General features: G+C 39.0%; 1 protein-coding gene across 1 annotated transcript in view; it reads left to right on the forward strand.

Annotated features, from left to right (window-relative positions):
* Positions 1–12,772, forward strand: part of MICOS10 (mitochondrial contact site and cristae organizing system subunit 10) — a 29,327-nt gene that overhangs the window by 1,126 nt on the left and 15,429 nt on the right. The window lies entirely within an intron of this gene.

Raw genomic sequence — 12,772 nt, forward strand, 5'->3', positions numbered from 1 at the left:
AAGTAGGGATGTTTTCTGGTTTATTCATTGCTATATTCCCCAGTCCCTAGAAAAGTGCTTAATAAAAATGGTTGAGAAGAGTCAATAAATGAAATAATGCGTCACAGCTACCACTTCACCCTTGAATTCATCACTTACCAGCTGTGTGATTTGGGGCAAGTTATTCAGCCTCTCTGTGCCTGTTTCCTCATTTGTAAATTGGCCATAAAAATTGGTATACTGTCTCACAGAGTTGGGAGGATTAATTGAGTTAGTTTATATATAAAGGCTTGAGTACGAGTCACTTGCTAAGAATGGGTTATTCTGGAAGTGACCACAGAAATACACAATTTTTGTTATTGTTAACAACTTACATTTAGGAGAGAAGATTTAACACCTAGATATGAAATGACCAAAGGAATTACTAAACAGTATGATGTAGTAGTTAAGAATGGGAGGTAGACAGAACTGAGTTTGAAATCACTCACTCTCACTCTTCCCCCCCAGCCTCACTAGCTCTGTAGCTTTGGGTGATGTATCATCCTTAACTGTGAAATGGGGATAAAGAGGCAGATGACCTAAAAGGATTATGAAGATTGAAGGATAGAAAAATACATAAGATTCTTAGCATAGTGCCTGGCACTTCTATGTAATCAGTAAGTGGTGGTAGTAATAATTGTTGACATTAATATTGTTGTGTCACTGATGACCACGTGAGGCAGTGTGTAGTGTCACGGTCATTCATGGCGGGGAGTGGGGTATACATAGGTGAAACAATTAAAAGGCACAGTGATGGATCACAGCTATAAATTAAAAAGGGATTCAGACTCTTTTTGCTGTAGCACTGTTATAAATCAAGGAAGTGGAGTGACGGGCCGAGGTCAACCAGTAAGCGTTTGCAAGGGAAATGGGCTTTCCGCTGACCTGTGGAGAATGATTTGGACTTGGATAGTCAGGGAGGGTGCAAGAACTTGAGCAGAGACCGAGTTGAACTTATATAGAGGAGGAAATTGAAGCATGGAGCAGTTAAGTATCTAGAAGTGGAGGAGCTGGGTTAGAACCCAGGCATTGGATAATAATTTCAGCACTCCCTAAAAGACTGGTTTGGCTGGAGTCAGAATTGTGAAATGTCTTAGAGAGGTTCTACTTTATCTTGAAGGCTTTTGAGTTGCCTTTGGCTTTCTCACATGTATTCTGTAAATTCAACACCTCTGTCTTAGATTAAATCAATTACTTTCTGCTCCTAGGGCTCATTATACCAGGCTGGTGGGGAATCATAGGATGGTTTTAAGCAACAAATATTTAGTGAGCTCTGGGCCAGTCACTGCGCGAATAGAGAAGCAGAAGGCATTTCACTGCCCTCAATGGGGAATTGATGTGATATAAATGGGATTTTGGTATGATCGTTCTGGCAGTGTTTTCTACAGATCAGATTTGGAAGAGAGGAGACTAACAGTACTGTAAATGTGAAGTGGTCAAAGTCTGAACTGTTAGACTAGAGAGAAATGGGTATGTCTGAGAAACTACAAACTTTTTCCCCATTTATAAAGGGAAAATAGTATAACCCACTTCCTAGACCAGCACGGTGACAAGTACATAATAGGAACTCAATAAATACTATTTTAAAAATTTTCTCTCCAGCTAGTTAACTTTGCTTCATCTTTATTTGTTATAAAAATGACTCCAAGGTTAGAACTTGGGTAAGTGGTAATGTCATTGATCAGAATTTGGAATTAAAACAATAGGGGTGGGTGTGCACCTCATATACATTAAGTAACACATGAGACGTCGTAACTGAGTCTGTGAGGTGGCAGAAGACACTAGTGAGAAAAAAGGTCATGATTTTGCTTGCTTTTCTGCTTACTTAGTTGAATTAGAGAATGATAGTGGAGAAGTTGAAAGTGGGGTTTTAATTTTGAGGGGGAGCTGAGTTCAGATTTTGAGGGGGTTGTCCCTTTAGTCATGCACTTCCAGACGGCATAAGAAAGTACGGACATGTAATTTTGGGAGGCTTTAATGCAGTCTGAGTGGTCTTCGACACTAGGAACATTTGTGTAGTGAGTGTTAGCTCCTGTTCCTATAGGCAGTGATAGAACTAACTCTAAACTTCTTTGGCTACTTGCTTTCCTGGTACTTTAAAATGGAAGTGGAGACAGAGAGAATGGCAACCTGTTACAAGATAGATCGAGGTTTTGTAGAAGATACAGGAAGGGAAGAAAGGGCCAATGCAGGCTTCCAGTTACTTCTTGATCATTTTATACTCCACCTTGACTGAGACTGAAGGGAAGCCAGGTGAATGGACAGCTCCCTTTGTGGGCACTTCTCTGTTTGACTAACCTGGCTTTATTCTTTTCCCACTGGTTTGTTGAAAAATAGCTCATGTTTGGTCTCGATGTTGTGCAGATGAGTTAAATAACTCGTAAGCGTGTGCTTCAGGCAGTGGTTTTTTTAAAAAAGTTCTTCAAGGATCGATCTCTTACTCCGAGGCTTGTGTAATGTCTTTTTTTTTTAAACAATAAAAGATTATTTATTGAATGTTTCGTGTCCACATTAATGTAAAAGCTTAACTTCTTTCAAGCTTCTTTTTTTGTTTGTTTTTCTATTTCGCCATCTTGGACCTTCCTCCTGTAATGTCTTAATCGAAAGTTCTCATGATTTCGTCCTGTAGGAAGAGATACATTTATTTATGAATACCCCTCCCTGTGCTATCATAAGAAAGGTAATTCTATTTCCCCCATTCATTCTGGTTTTAAAATATCTATTTGTATTTATTACGGGTATGGTAGGATAGGTGTTTTCTATAATAATATGGTTTAGTCTGATGAATTGAGCCCATGGATTGACAAAAAACGCAAGCCTCTCTGTAATTGGCACTATTGTTCATTACACATCTGTTTCTTCTTTCAGCTCTTGTTCCTTTCTTTTTCTCCTCACATTTTTACTCTTCTCTTTGGCTTCTATTCTTATTCCTGCCCCTGCCATCCATTGGCATTGCCTAGTTCATCCATAAGGTTTGAGATTACTGTATCTTTTTAAAAAATTATATAACCTTATTAGCATTTGAGTTTCTGGGTGTCCTAGTTATTCTCTATCCCATCACTAATTTTTCTTAGTAGCACATACCACCAGCTGGAATTTGCGATTTGTTTCTTTACTCAATTGTTTCTTCTCCCTAGAATATAAACTTGCTAAGAACCAGAGACGGTTTCCTTTTCACTGTTGACGCCCCCACCCTGGGCACAGAGGAGGCATACAGTACTTATTGCTAAATGAATGACACGCATTGCTGAGAATTTTGTAGACTATATTCTCTGCCCGTATTTGCTGCTCAGTGTGTTTATTAACTGAATGAATTAGCATATAAATTAAAAAGTCCAGGTAAGGTAGATTGCATGTGAATTTCTGCCAGTTCACATGTTTGATTGTGTGTCCTTGTACTCTTGGGACTTTTACCCACTTTTAATTTCATCCGGGGTAAATTACTGTCGGTAGATCTTAGTAATAAAGTAGTATTAGAAATGTTTAGGAGTAGTCAACTAAGAAACATAAACCAGCGAGCACTTTTGTTTTTAAACAAATAGAAAGTGATGTTGGTTTAAGTGGTAGTGCCAAGCGTCTCACTGCAGGAAATTAAAAAAGGAGTAAAGAATATTCCATTTTATGAATGGCGTGTTCCGTTAGTTTTATGTGACGGCGTCATTAATGGCTTTTGCTAATTTTATGGTCTTATTTTTAAGTTTTAGCACATTTATTGAATGCTCTGGTTTTCTTTCTCCACGCAGTTCAAGGGCTGTGCTGTTTATTTTCCTTGCAGTACTGACTAATTTGTCTTGCACATACCCACATGAATAAATCACACATTCTTGTTAATGAGAATAGATGGTGTAGTATCTTGCCAACATAGGAGGCTTGTACTTGTCACTCTGGACAGAATGGGAGGTTATATGTGTTTTCTGTTTCCCAGGGAAAATAAGATTCTAGGCAATGAGAAAATTACAGCTATGAAACTTATGGAGGTGCTTCCCTGCAGCTTGAGGATTTCTGAGCCCTGTAGGTGTGAGTCATGGAAGCAGTGTCACTGTCCTCAGAGTCCTGTTGCCACTCTGGAGTGTTGGAGGCCTGTGCTGGTGGGCTGTGATCTCTGACCAAGTTGACGTCTGTGTGACAGTGGCCAGGGCCTCAGTTGCACATTTGCAGGAGGAAAATCTGATTCCAGTGCTTCCTGGATTCATATGGAGGTCCTGGGAATCCTTAATGTGACTTGAAAAGCAGTAAAACCGGCGCTGTCCCTGTCCCCTGCATTTCTCTCCCACCGTGAGAACATGGTAAGGGATATCTAGTGTTACTAATCCGGGGATTGGCCAGGAACTCTAAAAGGGGAAGGAGATGTTATGGTTGCGGGTGGGGTTTCCCAAGCCTCTGATACTTTGCTAAAAAAAAAGCTGTCCTTGCAAGCCAGGTGAATGAAGCACAGCAGTGTTTTTCATTTTCTTAGTAACAAGGCAAAATGCAAGCCACGGACATTTATAAGCAGCCCCTAGAATGTATTCCATTCGGTGGACTATGGTAGCGTTCACATGAAAAGAAAAGCTTTTGCTTTGCTTTTCCCTGATTTTTTTCCACGAGAAAGAAATGCGCCAATAAGTACTTCTCTGTGCCTCAGTTTTCTCATCTGTAAAATAATAGTACCTGCCTCAGAGTTGTTGCAAGTAAAGAATAAAAGATAACTTCTGTAGGTAGATCAGGTAGGACATTACTTGTACTTGATAAATATAAGCTGCATTAGCAATCATAAGTTCAAATAACACATTTGCTCTGATCTCGGCTATTGTGGGTGGTGTGGAAGCCTGCCAATCAGTCTTCCGGTTTTATGTATAATAGTCATCGTTAATGTAGGTACTTAATGTCGGGGATTGTGGAAAGCTGGGGTGGGGCTTGGGGGTGGTATGCCAGACGAATGGGCACTGGCCTACCCTTGAGAGGCTTCTCTCCTTGAGGAATGTATAAAGGAAGTGGTGACATTGGAATTTCATCTTGGGAGAATATGGAGGCGTGAGTTAGTAGGTGGTCCTGGTGGAGGACTGCATTCCAGGCCCCGGTAACTGTCGGGCGATGTCCCAGAGGAAAGGGAGACTGGCTCCTTCAGGAACGATGGTGGTGGCTACCATTGACTGAACACGTACCATGTGCCAGAGGCTAAGCATGTTACGTTTTACATGCAGTGTCTCACGTAATCCTCAAAAATCCTGTAGGATATTTTCCCAAATTTTTGTGTGTGTGATAAAATATACATAATAAAATTTACCGCCTTAACCATTTTTAAATATACAGTTAGGTGTTAAGTGTAGTATTAAATACATTCATGACGCTGTGCATTCATCACCACCATCCGTCTCCATAACTCTTCATCTTGTAAAACTGAAACTCGGTACCCGTGTAACAACAACTCCCAGTTCCGACCTCCCCCAGCTTCTGGCCACCACCCTTCTTTCTGTCTGTGATGTTGTCTGTTCTAGGCACCTCATGTAAGTAGAATCATATAGTGTTTGCTTTTTGAGACGGGCTTATTCACTTTGCGTAGTACCTTCACGTTTCATCCATGGTGTAGCATGTGTCAGCATTTCTTCCCTCCAAGGCAGAATAATATTCATATATACGTATGTGTCTGTGTACATATGCATCACGTTTTGTTTATCATTCACCCATCAGTGGACACTTGGGTTGCTTCCACGTTTTAGCTCTTGTGAGTAATGCTGCTGTGAACATGGGTGTACAACGATCTCAACCATCTCTTGGAGGCCCTACTTTTAATTCTTTGGGGTATATACCTAGAAGTGGAATTGCTGGGTCACATGGTCACTCGGTTTTTAATTTTTTGAGGATCCACCATATTGTTTTCCACAGTGGCTGCACCATTTTACATTCCCACCAACAGAGCACAGGAGTCCCCGTTTTCTCTCATCCTCACCAACACCTGTTATTTTCTTTCTTTTTTTGATAGTAGCCGTCCTAAGTGTAAGGTAGGATCTCTTGGTAGTTTTGATTTGCGTTTCCCTAATGATTAGTGGTGTTGAGCATCTTTTCCTGTGCTTATCAGCCTCAGTATGTCCTCTTTGGAGAAATGTCTGTTCGAGTCCTCTGTTCATTTTTGAATCTTTTTTTGTTGTTGTGTTTTAGGAGTTCTCTGGACAGTAATCCCTTATCAGATATATGATTTGCAAATGTTTTCTCCCATTATGTGCGATGCCTTTTTACTCTGTTGATACTATCTTTTGATGCACAAAATTTTTAAATTTTTGTGAAATCCAGTTTGTCTGTTTTTAACTTTGTTGCCTGTGCCTTTGGTGTCTGAGCATGAAAAAACTCTGTTTCTCCTGTACGCTTATCCTCACAGTCCTTCTGGCATCAAACGAGTGGGTTTTCCACACCAGGCAATTCTCTGACACCAGCTGAGTGTCCTATCATTCAGTTCAATGCTGACACTAACTGGCTTTAGCACAGACCCCACAGGTTAAGGGCTCAGTCCCATAAGACTCCCCCCACTTCAGATACCAATCCTATGTCCAGACTGGTACCTGTGCTTCTGACTGACTGGCTCTGAATCAGAGCTTCCCACGACCCCCTCCTAGGGTTCGATAAGTTGCTAGAATGGCTCACAGGACTTAAGAAAGCAGTTTACTTACTAGATTACCAGTTTATTACCAAGGACGTTAAAGACTATGAATGAACAGCCAGATGAAGAGATGCGGAGGGCAAGGGCCTGAAGGGGTCCCCAGAGCAGGAGCGTCTGTTTCCGTGGAGTTGAGGTGTGCCACCTAACTGGTAGGTACATAGATGTGCTCACCAACTTGGAAGTTCTCTGTACTTTGGGATTTTTATGGAAGCTTCATTACAAAGGTGTGATCAATCATTAACTTAATTTCCAGCTCCTCTCCCTTTCTTGGAGGATGGAGGGTGGGGATGACAATTCCAAGCTTGGCTTGGTCTTTCTGGTGACCAGCCTGCATCCTGAAGCTCTCCAGGAGCCCACCTCGATATGAGTTCCCTCATTAGAACAAAAGACACACCTATCTCCCAGGAAATTCCAAGGGATTCAGCAACCGGAGACATATATATATATATATATATTTTTTTTCCCCCCTACTATTTTACAGTGTTGTATCCAATAAGTCATTGCCAGATCCAGTGTAACAAGGCTGTGTTTTCTTTAATAGTTTTAAGTTTTATATTTAGGTCTTTGATCCATATCGAGTTAGTTTTTTAATATGGTGTCAGGTAAGGATGGGTCCAACTTCATTCTTTTCCATGTGGATATCCAGTTTTCCCAGCACCATTTTTTGAAAAGACTGTCCTTTCCCCATTGAATGGCCTTGGCACCCTTGTCAATCATTTGACCATATGTGCAAGGGTTTGTTTCTTGGCTCTCTATTCTGTTCCATTGGTCTGTAGCTCTGTCTTTATGCCAGTATCACACTGTTTTGATTCCTGTAGCTTTGTGGTACAGTTTGAAACCAGGAAGTGTGAGTTCTCTGGGTTTGTTCTTCTTTTTCAAGATTGTTTTGGTTATTTAGGATCCCTTGAGATTCCACATGAATTTTAGGATGGGTTTTTCTATTTCTGCAAAAGATGTCATGAGATTTCAGTGGGGATTGCCTTGAATCTGTAGATCGCTTTGGGTAGTATTGACATCTGTTAACAAATGATATTCTATGAGAAGGATATACCACACTTTCTTTATCCATGTATCAGTTAATGGATATTTATGTTCACACTTTTTGGCTGTTATAAATTCTGCTGTAATCAAGTGTACAAGATTTTATGTGGACGTATGCTTTCATTTCTTTGGATATGTGACTAGGAGTAGAATTGCTGGGTTGTATGGCAACTCTTTGCATAGCATTGAGAAAAACCATTGAATGTTAAGCTGAAGAGTAACATGGCTGAATTTCTGATTTTGGAAAGATCACTGAAGTCACATGAAGAGAATGAATTGGAAAGGGCCAGAGTGAAGGCAGAGAGATGGTAGTATTGCAGAATCATGCCAGAGATGATCAAATGAGAGGAAACCAGAAATAAGATGAGGGCAGAGGAATGAAATGGAGACAGAAGCAAGGGTGACAGAACAGTGGTAATATTCACAGAACTTGAAATGCACGCTCATGAGCGGGAGCAGTCAGGGGTGATGCCAAGCTGATGAAAATGGATGATGGTGTTGTGGGTGATAGATAGGAGAGGCAGGAGGGGAGCCCCAGGAACATTCATTTCTCGTATACCTTGCAATAGGTCATGGGTTGTATGCAGCTCCGTCAACGGGATGGAAGTTACCTCTTTGCCCTCCATTTATATCTTCCTGAAAAGACGATTTGGCCTTGTTCCTTCCTTGTTTAGAAAAGGATAGTAAATTACTTAGTAGCCAACCTGCTTACAATTAACCAGCAGATTTCATATATTCATCCATTAATCAATTAAGTGTAGTTAAATTGATTGTTTCAGGCCATTTTAATGTTTAAAAAATACTGTAATGAAAGAGGTCTTGAATACAGTTATGGAAAAAGAAAGCAAATTATTGTTTTTAAGTATCAGTTCATCTGATAAATGTGGGTTACCACAAAGTTTTGGTGGCTCACCAAAAATTGCCTTTTGGTGGCCTGTGTTTGCAAACTGATACCTCTCCGTTTCATGGAGTGATATCAGTTAGACTAAACTAAAATACTTCAAAGGGTTTGGGTTGTTTATAGGTTTGGGTTTCAAATTAGTACATGTTAATTGTTGAATTAGTAGCCATATTTTGTTTGTTATATGTATTTCTAAACAGTGTATGTATTTCTAAACAAATGTAAAAATACTTTTTCTATTTGCAGCATCAATATGAATAATGGAACATTGTGATCTTGCTAGAGGAGAATTTTCTGTTAGTATTATGGAATAATGTAATTAGGCACTATATGGAATTTGAAAACATATTTAAATTTCTGTCTGGCTGTGGTTTTATGCTTTCCTAAAATGTGGCCTGAAACAGTTTATTAGTAAATATGCTGAATTGCTTTCTCTGGCAAGTGCATTTTAGTATCGAATCCAAGTAAAAATACAAATATTTACTTATAAAAGTCATTTGGTGTGGTAATATTTTTACTACGGCCATTGACCCACTAGTGAAATGTTAGGGCATTGCTAGATTGGATCCTGTTTATTTAAAGGCCAAGAGAGGGAAAGAGAGAGGAAGCTAACATTAATTGAATGCCTGTTATGTGCCACCGTATTTGGTACACTAACATATTATCCCTTTTTACTCTCCTAGCAACTTAGTGAGGAAGTTTATTTGTTTTTCCAGCAAGAAAAATAATGCTTAGAGATATTTATAGAAATTGAGAAGCTGATTTAAAAATCTATATGGAAACGTAAACAATCCAAAATAGCCAAAGCAGTTTTTGAAAAAAAAAAAAAAACCACACAGAAGTTGGAGGGATAACATTACTTGATTTCAAGACTTACTATAAAGCTATAGTTAATAAGACGGTTTGGCACCGGGGGAGGGGTACACGCATGGATCAGTGGAATCAGCTAGTGTCCAGAAATAGACCCAGAAATACATGATTGATTTATTTTTAACAAAGCTGCCAAGGTAGTTAACAGGGAAAGGAAAATCTTCTACAAATTGTGCTAGAATAACTGGGTATCCCTATAGAGAAAAAAGAGCTTCATTATCCTGCATAAAAATTAACTTGAAAGGATCACAGACCTAAATGTAAAAGCTAAAATTATAAAATCTCTAGAAGAAAACAGGAGAAAAATCTTTGTGACTTTGAGTTCAGAAAAGATTTTTGAGGTCACAAAAAGCAAAAAGTCAGGAAGAAAAAAATTCATATACTGGATTTGGTCAAAACTTTAAACTTTCGGCCGGCCCGGTGGCTAAGGCGGTTAGAGCTCCGTGCGCCTAACTCTGAAGGCTGCCGGTTCTATTCCCACATGGGCCAGTGGGCTCTCAACCACAAGGTTGCCAGTTCAATTCCTTGAGTCCCGCAAGGGATGGTGGGGCTGCGCCCCCTGCAACTAGCAACGGCAACTGGACCTGGAGCTGAGCTGCGCCTTCCACAACTAAGACTGAAAGGACAACAACTTGACTTGGGGAAAAAAAAGAAGTCCTGGAAGGACACACTGTTCCCCAATAAAGTCCTGTTCTCCTTCCCCAATAAAATCTTAAAAAAAAAAAAACTTTAAACTTTGCTCTTTGAAAGACACCATTAAAAAAACAAAAAGGCAAGTCCCAGAATGGGATAAAATATTTGCGATACTTAAAGGACATGTTTTCAGAATAAATAAAGACGTCTTTAAATTAATCATAAAAAGACAATCCATTTAATAAAATGGGTAAAATGTTTGAAAACATTCTTTGTTTTTTAAGTTTTTTGTTGGGGAATATTGGGGAACAGTGTGTTTTTCCAGGGCCCATCCTCCAAGTCGTTGTCCTACAATCTAGTTGTGGAGGGTGCAGCTCAGCTCCAAGTCTAGTCACCATTTTCAATCTTAGTTGCAGGGGGTGCAGCCCACCATCCCATGTGGGAATTGAACCGGCAACCTTGTTGTTGAGAGCTCGTGCTCTAACCAACTGAGCCGTCCAGCCGCCCCTGAAAAGATTCTTCACAAAAGAATTTATACTCATGGCTGAGAAGCACATGAAAAGATGTTCAGCATCAGTGGTCATTAAGGAAATGCAAATTAAAACATAATGAGATCCCCCTAATCATAGGTGTGCGCCCATTAAAATAGTTAAAATTAAAAAGACTGACAAGAGGGGTAGTAGATTGGGCGGGGGGTTATCACTTTGTAAGGGGTGTAAATGTCTAACTAGTACATTGTTTTGTACACCTGAAACTAATTTAAAAAAACACCTGACAACGCTGAAGGTTGACCAGGATGTGGAGCAACTGGAACTCTTATATACGATTGATGGGAAGGAATCATGGTACAATCACTTTGTAAAACTTTTAGGTGGTTTTTATGAAGTTAAACATACCATTTAGTCATTCTATTCCTAGGTATTTACCCAACAGAAATGCGAACATGTATCCATACAAAGTCTTGTGTATGAATGTTCATACCCGCTTTATCCATAATGCCCCAAAACTGGAAAGAACCCAGATGTCATCAATAGATGGAGGGATAAACAAAATTCGGACTGTCCATAGAGTAGGATATTCAGTAATTAAAAAAAATAAAACAAAAAACTACTGACACATAAAACAGCATACATACATTTCAAAATCATTATGTTGAGCGAAAGAAGCTAGATGCAAAAGAGTATCTATTGTCCCGGGTTTTGGCACAAAAAAAGAGTACCCTCATACCTCGGAGATATTGTGCGTTCAGTTCCAGACCATTGCAATCAAGTATCATGATAAAGCGAATCATCATCTTTTTGCTGGTGGAGGGTCTTGCCTTGGATGTGTTGAAAACGTACCATCTGTGAAGTGCAGTAAAGCAAAGCACAATAAAAGGAGTTGTGCCTGTATATACTGTATGATTCCATTTATATAGAAATTCTAGAAAATGCAGCTCACTCTGTGATGACAAAGTAGGTAAGTGGTTGCCTGGCACCAAAGGTGGAGGGACGGATGGGCTGCAAAGGAGCACAAGGAAACATTTGGGGTGCGGGGGTGATAGCAGTATTCTTTTGTTTTTTCTCTCTTTCCCTCAAACTTGGTTTTAAAGGGTTAATAGCAGTATTTTGTTTCTTGATTATGGTGGTGGTGTCACAGGTATATATATCTATCAGACTCATTGAATTGTACACTTTAAATTGGTGTAGTTTATTCTACATAAGTTATACCTCAAAAAATTATTTATAAACCAAAAAGATAAAAAATGAAATGAAAATGAAAAAGATGAAAAATACTCAGTGTTGGTGAGATATATGCAACCAAAACCCTCAGACCAGCAACTAAAAAAGATGGGAAATGAAGAATATAAGAAAAAGGAACAAACAATAATTAGAATGACTTTATAAAAACATAGCTCATAATTTCAAGGTCCTTTTTTTTTTTTAACCAAATGCATGCTTGTAAAAAAAATAAGACAAACTATATTACAAAGGGAAAGTCCATTGGAATCGATAACTGTTAACAATTTAACTTGTCATTTTAAAAAGTAAGAAGTGGAGAAAGTGAATTTAAAATGCTTTTTAGACAGCATGACATGAACAAGAAATAAAGGATAAACTTGAGTACAAATGAGGAAGAATATGAGAATAGGAGTCAATATTAATGGATAATGGGGAGTTGAATAGAAAAATGGTGCAAAACACATCTGGGAGAGAGGGCAGGTAGGCAAGCAGACTGCAGTGTGGCTGAGGGGCTTGTTTAAAATTATACAGACTCTCCAAGTTGCTTTAATTATGCATCTTCAGGTAGAATTTTTAAAGCTATTTGATTAATAGTTTACAGTGTATATGGGAGGAATCGAAATCCAGTGCTTTCACCTCAGATTTCTTTATCCAATCTAAACCTGCATTCGAATGCTTAGGATAACTTAGAATTATTGTAACACTGACATAATTGTTGACAGATTTGTAGCCTTACTTAACTTTGACAAATGTTTACAAGTTAGAACAAATGTTTCTGATTGTTTGTCAGAACCTGCACATATAAACCACTCAAAATTCCTGTTTGATAGATTCTAAATGATTAACTGAAGCAAATGATTTAAGCAACATAATTCACTTTTTACTAGGAAGGTAGTACTAAGAAAGCTTCTAGTTTCTTGGCATCATTTCAGATTACTAAATTGAAATCCATTA

The sequence above is a fragment of the Rhinolophus sinicus genome, chromosome 14, assembly GCF_057876585.1.
Source record: "Rhinolophus sinicus isolate RSI-liver-muscle chromosome 14, RSI-T2T, whole genome shotgun sequence".
In the NCBI taxonomy this organism is placed as follows: domain Eukaryota; kingdom Metazoa; phylum Chordata; class Mammalia; order Chiroptera; family Rhinolophidae; genus Rhinolophus; species Rhinolophus sinicus.